Source organism: Nelumbo nucifera, chromosome 1 (genome assembly GCF_055504915.1).
Source record: "Nelumbo nucifera cultivar China Antique chromosome 1, China Antique-T2T, whole genome shotgun sequence".
Taxonomy (NCBI): Eukaryota; Viridiplantae; Streptophyta; class Magnoliopsida; order Proteales; family Nelumbonaceae; genus Nelumbo; species Nelumbo nucifera.
Window position 1 is genome coordinate 32,399,649 of NC_142649.1, and position 16,077 is coordinate 32,415,725.

At 40.0% G+C, this 16,077-nt stretch overlaps 1 pseudogene; it reads right to left on the bottom strand.

Moving 5' to 3' along the window:
• Positions 1–5,356: 5,356 nt before the first annotated feature.
• LOC148803094 (protein FAR1-RELATED SEQUENCE 5-like) lies at positions 5,357–14,825 on the bottom strand (annotated as a pseudogene).
• Positions 14,826–16,077: the final 1,252 nt, after the last annotated feature.

Below are 16,077 nucleotides of genomic sequence, written 5' to 3' on the forward strand. Positions count from 1 at the left end.
TATGAAATTATAGTAGTCATTTATATTGAAATCAGTGGTTATTAGCATTCAAATAACCACTGATTTTAGATCATAAATGATTTTGATTATTAAAAAGGGAATCCAAACCAAGAATCTTATTTACATCCCTTAATTGTAGCATCTGAATTCAGATACAATATATCTGAGTTCAAATCTGCAATTAACAAACCATAATAATTGGAGTCTGAATTGAATATACTTATTGGAACTATTGCACATCACCATTCACATCTATTATACTGTGGGCTGCTTATCAGAGCTGAATTGTCAATGTGCTTTCAAAGGACCTAAATTAGGCTACAACCAGACTTGAGCCAGGTTTGGATTCAGGTTTGTAAGCTTATGCAGGTGTATGGCTTCATAATTTTGAAGAATTCTATTGATCTTAAATCAGGTCTGATATTGACCTGTATATGGTGTTGCTATTGAAAGCAGTTCAATTTACATTCAATCCATTAAATATCTCGCGTTAGACTTCTTATGAATCCGTACAAATGCTCATAAGTCAAAATCGTCCATAGCAACCCATAGTGCAGCAGTAAACAAAACATTCATTCCACACACCTTCAAATTCAGGTCTGTTGTATTGTAAGCTATAGTGCAACAGTACCAGATCTGAATTGGGTCCAAATCTTTAGACTTTCTATTCATTCACAGCTGAAATCAGAGCTATCTAACTTGAAAAATTTAAAGGATCAGCCCAGGACCATTCACAATGTCAATTTAGTAATGTTAATTGTAATACAAACCTATTCAAAACCTGCCCTGATTCAGCCTTGCTGTAGTAGACCTGCTACAGGTCTGAATTTTAATAGAAAAATGGTGTGGAAGTGCCCCTTTGCAATAAATCTCTTGAGGCATCAAAATTTCTCAAATTAAACATACTTTTCCTCAACCAAATCAGCTCAGATAGAGTAGAGCACAAGTTATCTAATACTGCAAAGTCTACCCTATATCCTGCTCTGTTCTCAACCACATTTCAGATCTGGGTGATTTCAGATATGAATTTCTTCAACCATGGCTAACCAATTGTTCTTGGTGGATAGCAGATGTGTCCTAGGGTGAATTGGGGTGGTGATGACCCCCAATTACCCTTAAATTTACATCAGTTCAGGTCTGAGTTCAGGGGAACTCAGATCTGAATTGTTGCAGATCTTCTACAGCACTCAGATCTGAGTTCTGATCCGAATCTTTACTTTCCATTCTTTTGTTTATGTGGTTTATTTTTTCATTTTCTATATATATATAATTTTTTTTGCAATGAAAGAAAAATAATAAAGGGCTGAAACATAAGCATATTTTTTCGGCTGAGTGTTGCAGGTCTGCTATAGCAGATCTGAGTGCCGAGTGCAACTCAGATCTTCAACACTCATAATTCTGTGATTTTTTTTTCTTTTAGAGGGTAATAACTTCAAGATAGAAAGTAAATCAGGTCTTCCTTTATTAAAATAAATTTGAAACAAGGAAAAGAAAGTAATCTACTAAAGAGAAAAGAAGCATAACTACATTAGTACAGCAGTTGCATTCAAAGCAAAAATGAAAAATTAAGCAAATTAAACCAACTATGAATGCAATGCTGAATGAGACCAAATTAAGAATGCCCAATGTTTCCTAATATTATTTCCCTAAATCCCTAGCAACGGCACCAAAAATTTGACTAGATCATCGTGGCATTAGCAAGTGCACTAGCCGTTCAAGTAGTAAAGTAGTGAATAGAGTTTTGTTCCCATGAGGATTTAGGAAACAATTACCAATACTAAATTAGGCACTTCTTATCTGATCAACAATAAATCAAAACTTTATTCAAAAGCTAAAAATCCTAAACTAAAATCTATCTAAATTATTGGCCCAATTGCCTTCAATTCAGGTTAGAAGAGTAAACAGTTAATGTCAATCTCAGAATTCAGCAATCAATCAAATTGAATCATTCAAATAGATCATGATAGAGCCTTGGTTTGGTGAAACCCCAAGGTCAGAAACAACCTCTTTCAAGTGCATGTTCAATCTATGCATGAGTGATGATCCCCATATCTCTATCAAGGATCTAATTCCCATGCATGCATTTTTTCAAACACTTCTAAGGTATCAATTCAAATCTGAATTGATCACCAACAAAATTGTGCAAGTGATCTCTAACCTTGCATCCAATTCAGTTCTTGAATAGTAAATCTGAATTCCTAGAGTCTTTCTCAAGCACTCTAAGAATTCCAAGCTTTAGATCCATTCGGTCAATCTGAAATTTGCAAATCTGAATTCTCTTTCAAGCAATTCAGGTCTTGCAATCTCAGATCTAACAATTCAGATCTGAGTTTTGAAAGATAATTGGCCAAATTAATCTACAATTTAACCCCTATTCAAGAAACTTCAAGTACAATTCACGACCATTCGAATGAATAAAAAAGAATTTGATTGCTGATCTGAAATTTTACAAACTGAAATACATCAAGAAAGAATGGAAAAGGGAGAAAGAAAAATTTACAACAAGGAAGTTGAATTCAAATCAAAGGAAAATGAAACTAGAATAGAATGATTACAATAGATCTCTAAATCAAAAACCCTCAATTTCGATCTCACATTCTCTTCTTGCTAGCTTGACTTGAACTCCTTCAGCCCCTTCTTCTCCTTCCTTGCGCCTAGCCCTTCTTCTCTTCCTTCTCTTCAAGGAGTTCGAACCTTTAAGAGTGAAAGAGCCTAAATCTCTAGCAATTGAACACCTCTCCCCTCTCTAGAGGCCTCCTTATATAGATTTTCAAGGGGGTTCTTGCCCCTTCTTGAAGTCTCTAGAATGGGGTGTATTGCACCCCCTTCTTGATCTTTCTAGAGTTCTCTCTTGAGAGCCTCCTAAGGGTTGCCGCCCCTAACTCATTGGGCTGCTATTTGGGCTACACTTAGGCTCCCTCTTAGCACATGATAGCTAAACTATAGGCTGCTCAATTGGGCTAAGAATGGGCCTTCTATGCTGGGCCGAATTTGATTCATTGCTAGGCTTTCTTTTCTTGGATTTTCTCAAGGAATTATCTTGTACTTCTTGGGCCGAAGTGCTCTCTCTTGCTTCCACAACCGGGTTGGGCTGAAATTGGTCTTTTTGAACCTTCTTTTTCTTGCCTTTTTCCTTCTTTTTCTTGGATTAATTACCCCTGAAATCTTTTCTTAGCATTAGCTAAATTAGGGCAAAATTAAATAAAACTGGCATAATAATCCATGCAAAGACCTCATAAATTGTAGATAAATTGCATGTTCATCAGTGATCCCGACGGAAATAGAGGTGCCCACATTACGATTGGAGGCTTATGATGAGGAAACGAACGATGACCTAGTAGAGGAGGTATGAGACCTGGCTTACATTTGGACCACAACTTACCAACAAAGAGTAGCTCGATACTATAACGCCCAGGTCAGAAAACGACACTTCCGTGTTGGCGACCTAGTTCTTCGGAAGGTTATGGTACTTGAGCTCAGCGTTGGTAAGCTCAGACCGAATTAGGAATGTCCATACCGAATAAATCGGGTATTCGGGAAAGGCACATATGAGCTCAAGACTTTGGAAGGGAAGCAGGTACCTCGAGCATGGAATATCGATAACCTAAGAAGGTACTATTTATGAACTTGTAACTCCAGGGCAAAATTTCTTCAAGTCTATGTGACCACCGAATTGGTCGAAAAAGATGACTGACTGGAGAGAAGACTGTGAGTCACTCCCATAAGCCTAAGGGCTATGGCATCGAGCTGACAGAAGACCTCGGCACTACGATAAGTCCGAATCGCCTCACCGGCATAGGCAGACAAGTCCTAGTCGCCTCTTCGGCATAGGAAGACAAGTTCAAGTCGCCTCTTCGGCATAGGCAGAGAAGTCCTAGTCGCCTCTCCAGCATAGGCAGATAAGTCCTACTCGCCTCATCGACATAGGCAAACAAGTCTTAGACGCCTATGAGGTATAGACAGCTCGGGTGCAAACCCTACAGTGTCTAATTCACCTCAGCATACAACAAAGTAAGGTTAATCCCACCTGGAGTCAAGCTTGTTAGCTCGACACTTAGGGATAACCAACACTTAGGCAAATGAGTGACTCAGGCATAGACAGATCGGTATGTACCTTACAGTGTCTGTTCGCCCTGGCATACCATGGAAATTAGATCATTCCTACTAGTGTCGAGCTTACCAGCTCAGGAGTAACCTATACTTAGAAAAAGTTCACTCTTGGTTTAGTTTGTCAGTTCGGGAGTAATCTACACTTAGAAAAAATTGCACACAAAGATTGCAAAATACTTGTACTTCATTGATATAGAACTTCAAGTACAAAAAAAAAAGAGAAAGATTACAATTGACCAAGCTCGAAGACTTGGAACATTGAGCATTACAAAAAGAGGGGGGTCCAAGAAAAGAGGCTTCAATCAGTTTGAGGCTCCTCATCCTTATTGGAGACTTTGGCAGGAGGATCTGTCTCCATACGGTCCTCACTAGCACTGGTCTCCTCTTCCTCGTCAAGCAGGTCGTCATCACTCTCCGCTTCGGAGTCCGGAAATTTGGCAGCTTCGATGGCCATCTCCTTGGTGATCTTCGACATGATTATGACAATGAGGTCAAGGTGGGGAAATTCACACCGGGTCAACCTCCTGTTGAGTTTGAACCCCTTATGGTAACCCATTGTCCCTGCCTCGACCAACCTTTCCCGAAGCTCTACTGAGGACTTGTACTCCTCAACATCCTTAACCTTGGCCTCCTCCATCGCCTGAAGCAGTAGTTCGGTTCGTTCCTTCACATGGGCCTCAAGGTTCTCGACCTCCCTCTTCAATGCCGTTTCACGCTCCTCAAGCTCCTTCTTCTCTGACATCAGCAAAATTAGCAGCTCATTCTTACCTCGCGTGTCATTCTTCAGTTGGTTGATTTCGTTGCTAGATAAGTTTAGTTCGGCGTGGGCATTTCAGGAAGACTCCTCGGCTTCGAGAGCCCGCTTCAGGTTCACCTCAAACTGATAAGCCAAGGTGTGGATGGAGGAGTTCACCTGCCATGAGAAGAAAACAAGTATCAGTATACAAAAAATCTAAGTACGAGACAATTTGAAAGACAAGTTCAAGAACGTACCACCATACAGTATGTAGCCGCTTGGGCCCCGAGCTGAGCAACTGGCAAGTCGGCCCAACGAGCGACCTCCTCAGTGCACACCACATCCTTGCTCTTGAGAAGGCCGAACTTTGGAGTCAAAATGCTCTGAATTGGAGCATCGCTGCCCGAAGAAGTGGCGGTCGTTGGGACGAGCTTAGAATACATAGCCTCCTCGGGCATGCGGGGTGGGGTGGGCTTGCTCGAGTCCCTCGACCAGATCGATTACGGGAGGCTACTCGGCAATTGGTGGGTGCTCTGGCTTAGGAACGACTGCCTCAGTTATGGCTGCTTCACTCTCGACGCGAGCCTTTTTGGAGACTCTCTTCTTTTTCTTCCCCTTCTTCATGCTCCCGAAGAGCTCATCGGTAGGGATGTCGTCCATGGAAGCTGCGATGAAAACGAGCTAAGTCAGATACAGTACCAAAGCAAAAGGAATAGAAAAAGCACAACAAATAGTGACCTACCAAGAAGACTTAGGCTGGCCTGCACGAGCTTCTCCTCGGTCACAAAGTTTTCAAACTTCAAGCCGAGCTCCGCCCAACATCGAACCTCCTCTCTTGTCTTCAGATCTAGTCTAACGTCGGGGTGTTGGATGGCTGCCCTCCAATGAATCAGGAAGGGCCACCCCTCGGTGTTGCAGACCACGAAGTAACGCCTCTTCCAGGCTAGGACCTTATTAGGGAGCTCGTGCAACAGTTTGTATCTAGGATGAGGTGACAAGTAGTAAGTTCGCCTGTGCTCGGGTAGAACGCAAGACAAATTTTTCTTAATGGACAGGATCGAAGAAAAGACGTCGAGGTCAAGGGGATGGTTGTAATCATGGAAAAGAGAAGTGGTCCCTACGATATAACGGATAGAGTTTGGGTGTAGCTGGTCTATGGTAATGTTAAAGAATTTAACGATCTCGATTATAAGTTGGTGAAGTGGAAGATGTAGACCGGCTACGAGCTGCTCCTCGAAGATCACAATCTCGTTGTGATCATGATCCCAAGGAAAGTTGCCTAAGGGGATGCAATATACAAGGTCGTTAGGGAGTTTGTATCGGGCTACTAAGGCTAGGAGCCTGTTAGCCGTCATTATCGATTGGCCAAAGTTGTATGGCAGCCAACCTCGGTGTGAGGTCGAAGCCGAGTTACTAGAGGCCTTTCACTCTCGCTGAGGTGAGTTCACCCAGAGCGGACTGAGGACCGTGCCCTATCCCGAAGAGACCAACTCGGTAGGACGAGGATCCACGGTCTGAGCCGAGGTACCCACATCAGCCCCAACTGACTCGCCGCTCCCGTCTAAAAGACTATCTAAGCTAAGGCTAGACATATTAAAGGAAAGGACAACGGAATTGAAGGGATGAGAGATCCATCCTATGGACGCCCAAAGATTGCGGAATATGGGGGCGAATTTCAAAAATTTTTCTCTCCCTTCAACTGGGAATCACATTCCCTATTTAGAAAATCATATTTTCAAGGATCATTCTTGAACCTTAAACTGAATCAGATCTGAACCAAAAGGAGTAGGAGAGAATTATACCTGATACGGAGAAGTAGTATCTCCCAACAAAGGTGTTCACGCCCAAGGAAGGATCTAAAAACCGCTCCCACTGAAGATGGCGCAGTGCAGGATGGAGCAGAATCAGCAGTGTTCTTCTCCAAGAACTCTGTCCTTCGCAAGAATCAGCAGGATGGTACGTGAGCACAGCCTCCTTTCAATGCTTTCTCAAAGAACTGATGTCAAGATCCAATCTTGACTTCTCCCACAACTGGAGATCGAACTGGCAAACAGGGCGAGAAGAGCAGGGAGGTGGCAAGAGAGTATTCGTAGGGAGCAGAATTCTCTCTTCTTGATTTCAGCACTAAAGAAAATCTGATGTGTGTCTCCTAAAGGCTGCCGCCCCCTTCTTCTTTTGTTAACCTAAAAAGATCAGCTCCTAATCTCATCAGGAGCTGCTTATCCAAACCATATTTGGATCAGCCTTCTCTTCAGGTGATAAGGATAAACCCTTATCTTATCTGCAGATTAGATTAGCTTTCTACTAATCTCATTAGAAGGTTTCTAGATCTGAATCACATTCAGATCTGGACTCTCTGAGTGGATAGGGTCAAGACCCTATCCTATCTGCTAATCCATCTCAGAATTCGCTCCATTATTAACTAAATAAATAGCCCAGTTCGAAATGGGCTTTAGGCCCATTAAGCTTATGTACTCACTTAACCTTCCTAACTGCTGACCAGTTGGGCTTCCTTGTATGGCGTGGGACCCAAGCATTGATCTACACATCAGCCACATGGGTTCGGCCCAGCCTTTGTTACAAGGCCTGGCCGAATACACTATTAAAGACAGTGCACCCCCTGAAACCCATCGAATGGGCTCTATGAGCCCAACACTTACCCTAAGTGGTCCCTGGGCCAAGCCACCTTGTAACACCCTGGGACTGTGGGCAGATGCAAGATTAGCCCATCAGGTATTACCCTCAATGGTCTTACACTTTTATTCCAAGGGAACATGAATCAAATATGCACTTTTATTCATTTACAATAAATTCATAAAGTACATCATTCTGATTGAAGCTAAGGGCATACAAAACTATCTAACAGGAATCATAAGGAAAAAGCAAAGGAAGGTGGACTCACCAAAAGGAAGACCGAAGAAAAGAGGCGACCTCGGACCCATAAAAGGTTGATACCAAACTGGAAGACTTGAGCGTGACCTCAAAAGTTGCGGATTTGCGGACTTGTGGCGAGGAAAATGGGCCCTTTGGCCCCTATTTATAGCCAATATATCCAGGAATCAACGATCAAGATCAACACGATCCGACGGTTCCAAAGGAATCCAGTTGCACGCCCCCGATGTTGAAATCGATTTAGCGCATGTTTTGACATCCGCAGAGTTTATAAATAGTGTGACATCCGCGCGTGGCTGAGACGCGACCTAGGTCATTTCATGGTTGAGCCAGGTAGTTGAACAGACCCGACCAACGGTTCGCCCTTCAAGTCATCTAGACTTCGTGCCAAATCCACCTGGACTCGCCAAGAACTCCCCGCACCGGGTTATGACCCCTGGCACGAGGAGTAGGGGGCAATTGATGAAGGGTGATTTGGCACGACCTAGCAAGAAGGGGACATGTAGGCGCGATCTGATCATGGGGTGACAACTCAACCAAGCGAACCCAGTTCGAAACATTCTGAGCTCGGGTATTCAGCCACATCGGCCCAAAAAACCACCTTGGTGTAGAGGCACCTCAACACCAGATCCAGATCGAGACTAAAGAATGAAAATGGCAGTTTGGGGCTAGAGAGCTGAAACGTCACATGATTGACTCCAAAGGCCTCCCCAACGGGCCCCAAATTTATCGGGATCACGATAATACTCGTCCTAGCTCTGCCTAAATCGGAGGTAAAACGATAAACCTTATCAACATACTGCTCTCCTTCAAAAATGGGACAAACCTTATTTGCATAGCCCGGAGATCTCGGAGATCTTTCGTAAGGCCCACGACTACTCCAGTATATAAAGTCATAAAACCTCAAGGCAAAGGTACACGTGATTATTCTACTCCCTAACACTCAAGCTCTCAAGCATTCAGCTCGCATTCACAGCATAAGTACTGACTTAAGCATCGGAGTGACCTTGTCGGGTTAGCTACCCCAGGTTCTCTGATCCACTATTTTGCAAATCAATCCAGCTCGCCGCCGAATTGGAAATTGGATCGCCTTCCAGAGTAGCCAGATCGCACACCATCATAAGCCATCCGCTTTTCTCATAATTTTGTATATCCACTTTGTGCCAACGAAATGCATGTGGTTCATGTAGAATTAATTTCCATGTTTTATTATGAATAAGTCCATGCACCGAATTCACATGACATAGCAGCACACCAGTTATCATTCTTAGAAGATGTAGCATAGTAGAAAAGCAAGCAACACTTTAGGTATTGGATATTTGTGCACTACATTGGAACATGGAGGAAGAGATCCATCCATGGATTGAGTAATCATCCTATGACTTCAAGTAGTGTTGGAAGGAGGATGCTGAATTGTTGGTGTAGTATCCAATAAATCTTGAACCAATCTGGTCCCATGAGGACCATGACAAGAAGAGTCATGTACTGGAACCTGATTTGCATGTGAAGTGGAACTAGTATCAGCAGTAGTTATGTTTTTACTTGATTTGGAGAGCCATGAGCAAAACTAGCTAGAATTAGTAGTGGAATCATAAAACCGTACATTATGTTGAACAACATTGTGAGAACATTGTGGAACCTGGATAGAGATGCCACTTGAATCATTGATACAAGAAAATTCAGATGATGCCTTAGGGGAAGGTGTTACACCAAGAAATAATGATTCATTAAATATAACATGTCTGATGTATTCGCGATTAGAAGAAGGATGATAGCACCGATAACCCTTATGAATACTACTATATCCCAGAAAAAATACATGGCAATGATCGAAAAGTTAGCTTGTGTGTTAGAAGCACGAAGTCATGGATAACATGCACATCCAAAAACCTTCAACATAGTATAGTTAGGAGCCTTGCCAAATAACTTTTTTAAGGGAGAGATGTTCCCAAGGACAGATGTAGGAAGTCGATTAATTAAGTAAATGGTTGTCTCGGCTGCATCAGCCCAATAGGAAAAGGGGAGAGATGAAGTTTTCAGTAGAGACAAAGTAGATTCAATGACATGACGGTGCTTCCTCTCGACAGCTCCACTTTGTTCATAGGTGTGAGGAAAAGTAACCCGATGAGATATTCCATGAGCATCTAAAAATGTACTCAACTTTCTATATTCCCCACCCCAATCAGATTGGAGGGATTTAATTTTTTTTTATCAAACAAAAGTTCCACGTCTTCTGAAATTAGCAAAAATATCAAAAACTTCAGATTTCTTATTCATGGGGAAGAGCCAAGAAAATTTACTATAATCATCTAAAAACAAAACATAATATTTGTATCCCTTATTGGATGCTACAGGGGTTAGACCCCAAACATTAGAGTAGATCAACTCAAGAGGACTATTTGACTTGTTACTGAAAGATGTCAAATGTTACTTGTGACTCTTTCCTAGCTAGAATGACTACTGCAACTATTATATGGAAGACAAAATCTAGACAGTACTTGCCTCACAACCCACAGCCATCCTTGTATTGAAGTATGTTCTCCAACTAATGCAGCTAGCAATGAGGATTTATTCTCTATCTTGGTTCTACCCGAAAAGTTATAAAGTTTGTCTTTACTGGTTCTTCGCAATATTTTTTTCCGCGTATAATCCTTCAAAAGAAAATAGGTACCATGAAACTCAAAATAGAGATTATTCAAATTTGCTAACAGATAACAAATTTTTAAAGATCGAAGGAACATGCAACACATTATTCAACTTAAAGTGATGCTTCAAAACAGATAATTGAGAAGAACCAATATGTGAGATTGGCAAATCTGCCCTGTTTCCAACTTTAACTTGATCTGATCCAATATATTCAGTCCGATTTTGGAGATTCTCAATATCAGAAGTCATGTGGTGTGTGGCCCAGAGTCTGGGGACCACGTGGGGTCAAAAGAAGGAGAAGAACTCAGGCCACCATGATATGCAGAAGGCTCTAAGTCTTCACTAGTGAAATTTTAATGGTTTAGGTCGTATCGTCTTTGGCACTTAAGAGCTCCATGACCTGGTTTGTTGCAGACTTGGCAAACAATAAAACTTTTCTCACGTCCTCCATTGGTATTGACACATCCATTAGTAGTATTGGGACCTCGTCCCTGACCACAGCCTCTACTGTTGAATGATGAAGCAAAATTCCGATATTGCTGCCGTGAGTTATTGTTTTTGAAGTTAGCAAGATTGGTTGCTGGTGTACCATTTGAAGTATGTGTGGTGTGTTGTGCAACCCATGCTTTGTGTCCAAGAAGAATACCGAGGACATCATCAATACCCAGTTAGTCAATATCAGGCCATTTGTAATTGTAGTAACAATTGATTCAAATTCTCAACCTAATCCAGCTAAGACACATAGAGTTAAGTCTGAATTGGAAATGGGATCTGCTACAGTAGAGAGATCATCGGCAATAGCTTTTGCCTTGTTAACATATTCAGAGATATTTATGCTTCCCTTCTTAAGGCTTTGTAGCTGTTGTCACATCTATAGAATACGAGAGCGAGAGTGAGTAGAAAATGATTTAACTAACGCAGACCATACCTCAAACGATGATCTCAGCCCAACGACTTGTGCAAAAACTCCTTTTGTGAGTGTAGCAATGATCCAACTCATCACCATTTGATCTTGCTGAAATCATTACTAATATGCTGGATTTGGAATAATTTTTTCAGCAACACTGTTCGGATCAGAGATCTCCCTTGGTGGTGCCTTCAAAGTGCCATCCACGATCCCCATCAGTTTACGAGTATACAGGACCAGAAGTAACTGCGCTCGCCATAGGAGATAGTTTTCTCCATTTAGTTTGATGGGCAAATAGTGACTGCCACTTGGCACTGGTGCAACAGGGGTAGAAGAAGTATTCGAAGTTGTGGAGACCTGTTTAGAGTTCTGAGAATGGGCTTCAGATGTAGTGTTATCAATCGATGCCATGATATGGCTCGATACCAAGATGGAATAATATAAGCAAATAGATGGAGAATAAGAATGATTCGACTGTGTGAAGAACACTGAACCCATGTATATTTATAATAGATGAATGTACAAAGATAAGGCTCAAAGAGTCCATGATAAAGTACAACATAAATAGATGAGAGCCCGGTCTTGTGGAGCTCACATCGTCTTTATCCAAGAGAAAAAACCTCAACATTCACCAATAATAGTTCACCACATCATATAATGTAACGAAGCAATGTAGAGTTAATATTTAATGACAAATTTCTAACCAAATGAATAAATTATTAATTGTTAAAATTTGAACACCTGCCCAAGCCTAATCTATTTTGTCTATATTCGATGCACTCTCCTCCCTTTCTTCCTCATGCTCTCTCCATGCCTCCTCCACTCTAAGCTCTTCCCTATTCCAAGTGAATAAATTTGGACACCTGCCCAGGCCTAATCTATTTTTTCTTTATTCGATGCACTCTCCTCCCTTTCTTCCTCTTGCTCTCACCATGCCTCCTCCACTCTAATCTCTTCCCTATTCCACTGTCCATGACTCTGTCTTCCTCTATCTCTCTCTCCCCTTTTTTTTGTTTCTTCTTCTTCCCTTTTCCTTCGAATCAGCAACCCAACACTTCAACTGGCCCACCACTACAACCACCGGTCATCAGACAATCTAAAATCACAACACAAAGAACATGTTCGAACCGTAACCTCCAATTTCTTTGAACCCTAACTGTGAAATGAATGGTAAAATACATTAATATTACATCAGAAATTTTTTATATTCACCATTACTGTTTCTCTTATTTTTTGTCAAACAAAAAATGGACTGTGGTTTCTTGTTTTATCTATTTCTTACAACCACCTAGCCTTCTACCTATCTATTGAACCCTAGCTACTATTTTCATTTTATAGGATTTCCCAATAGAAAGAAACACGGTTGTCTTGCTAGTGGAAAATGGAAATAACAGGAAACGCATCAATTTCCTCATCAAGGTTCTACATGAAGTGGTTCAGTGCAGGTCTAGTCTGTTTAGTCCCATAAAATATACTTACAATTTGAGTTACTGCTACCAAAGATATCAAGGCTGAAACATTTAGGGCTGTAAACAGATTAAATTAAATTTATAATTGGATTTGAATCAAATATTCTCCACCAAACTTATATCAGATTCTAACTGAAGTTGGATTACGGTTGAATTGTGAATAACATCCATAGATTTAACTTAAAATTATCAAAACATTATATGTTATTAACAAAATGAACCAAAGATAACCTTTTGATATTCCAGATCATAAACAGAATGAATTGAAGAACCATGATAATCTATTACACTCCCATCCTTTGCATCTCTTGTTCATATTGGGATAGAAGTTCTAATATCCCATTATCAAATAGTACTCTCAACCCATGAGCACAAAGCAACCCCACAAACTAAAAAAGTCTACAATTACATGAAACTGACTCATTTAATGTAGAAAATGTCACATCATGTATATGATTATTACCTTGCATTCTTACGCTATACTCCATCATTATCTCCATCTCAGCTCTACTATTTATGAGATAGCGTATAAAACTTAAATACTCATTTTAAAATTCCCCAAATATTGTAGGAACATAAACCTTAGCAACATGTTGTAGAATTTCCACTTGTAAGCTTAAATGTGGCATGCTTTGAATCATCTTAAAATCCATCTCTAATTCTTTTTTATGCCTATCTTTAACGATTCTTTCAAAATGGTCAAAAAATCTAGATAGATTCAATAATGATCTCAAATAACCTCTCAAAATACTATTCATGTTCTCGCTTCTGAGTGCTTTTCATATTGGCAACAAAATGGTTCCTTGCATAAACTAATGCCCATTTCTCTTTCATCTTCACCCATTCCTTTCAACCATGTATTTACTTTTAGGTCATATTTACAAAGCATCTCTTACCATGCTGTGAAAAATTCACCCTCATCTTCAAAGTCATATATCAAATTACTAAAGTCTTTTTCAAAAAGTCTTAAAACCATAAAAACATGAGACAAATATTTGCATGCATTCTAATAAATGTACCAAATACAAAGACAATGGCTAACCTCTAGGAAGACATGTTGTATTGCTTTTTCCATTGTAGCACATTACTCTATCAAGATAGTTTTTGACATTTTTCCACCCATTACATTTAGAAAAGATTTTGAACCCCATTTAAAATATTTTGTAGTCTCATTAAAAAGTAATGCAACTCCAAAAATCACAGTTTGTTTATGATGATTAACACCAAAAAATGGTGTAAATGGGTGTTGACCCCGATTGGTTCTGAATGTAGTGTCAAAACAAATGTCCTTGAAATAATGATAGTCAACAACCATTCTTACATTTGCCCAAAAGGCATCCGTTATTTGATATGCAGCATCAAGTTGTATTGAGTGAAAGGATGATGAGTTTGCCATCTGTAACTTCTCAAAAAATTTTAAAATAGCTCCAGCCCCTTCAATTTTCATATTTTTCTCCCTCTTTATACGTAAATAATTACAATAATTAACATGAATGAATCCTAGATTTCCTATTCCACCAACTTGATTGACCATCATAGTTTCTTTTAGGGCTATCCCTGACTTATCTACAAGGTTTATTTGAGAAATTTGGGTCATTATCATCCTTTTATGTGACCTTAACATGAATGCCTTACTTGGGGTTACAACCCTGTGATTATGTTCTTTAATAAATCTAGTTATGCCATATTAACCATTTTCTTGCAATACAACCAAGATGTGCACCTTACAACCGCTTATTGTATTGTCACGATGTTTTGCATTAATTGGTCATTTATCTTCTTGATGAAAACCCTTGGCAGAACAACATAATAACTTATATTTTACTAACCCACCTTTTGTTTTATGGCCCATGCTCTTTCTAGAAATAATTCCCTTACTTCTAACATATTCATTGTAAAAGTAATATGCATCACCCAATGTTTCAAAAACATTCCCACTTGTAGCCCTTCTTTCTTATCATTTATCTCATTGTCAAACTCCAATTTATATGAAATTTGGCACCCATGCCACGATGAACCTAATGCATTATCCAAGACCTGCGATGAGCATAGGATAGTAGTCCATGCCACAATGAATGAAAGATGAAGCCTAAGACAGATGATATCTATCTCTGAGCAACTTACGCTTCCTCTAGTTACAGTAAGTTGTGACAAAACGCCTCAAAGTTAACTAACGAGAAGACTATGATACATTAACCAAGTATAAATCTTGTCTTTGATAGATGTCCATGAGAGAACCCATGAAGGGATGTAGCTAGCACATGCTATGCGAGAATCCTCAAGAGAAAGGAAACTATATTCTAAGAGGATCTCACTGAACACATGGTGAAACCCCAATGGAGTTCTCTTGTTAGCCAACATAAAGACAGAGATTCCCATTCCTAAATATGAAAAATCCTCTTTTGGACCCTTCTCCTTATAGCCTTGGGATAACCTCTATAAAAAGAGGAGGAAAATCGTTGAACACACGAGACCTTAGAGAATTCACTATGCCAAAGTCCCTTAGCCTATTCTTCCCTAGAAAACTAAGCTTACCTACAAACCTAACCCAAAGACTGATCTCATCTTCGTCCTTCAAGGAGATCATCCTTTACTTGCCTTACCACCTTACTAACAATAACCAAATCTAGAACAATCGTCAATGAATGTAATAAAGTACTTATGTCTAGTTCGAGCAGGAACTTTAAGAGGACTGCAAATATCAGTGTGAATAATGTGCAGGAGCTCAGTACACCTAATACCCTTGGGAAATGGTTTCTAGTCATTTTACCCTTAAGGTAATCTATGCAATCACCAAGATCATCATAATTTACCCCTAGAAGTATTCCGTCTCTGACCAATTTATTAAGATGTTCTTTCGATATGTGTCTTAACTTAGGATGCCAAAGCATGGATGAAGGTTCCATCTCTTTTCCTTTTAATTGGCAAGCTATCAATAAGATGGGATTTAACATTCACATGCAACAAAGATTTTGTATATGATTGAACAAGATTCAACCTATAAAGCCCATATAAATAAGTTGTTGAGCCAATATTATTCAAACCATAACTAATTGTAAGAGTTCCACCAGAAAAGTAAAATGAGTATCTACAAGCATCCAACTTTGAAACTAAAATTAACTTTCTTCCAATTGAAGGCACATAATAAGTGTCAAAAAGATCTAATGTGAATCCAAATTCTAAGACAAGTCTATAAGTGCCAACTCCTAAAACCCTAATGCGCATTGCATTCCCCATTTAGATGTAGATGCTCTCTAAATCAACCTTCCTTATGTTCAAGAACCCCTGTAAGGTATTTGAAATGTGAATAGTGCACC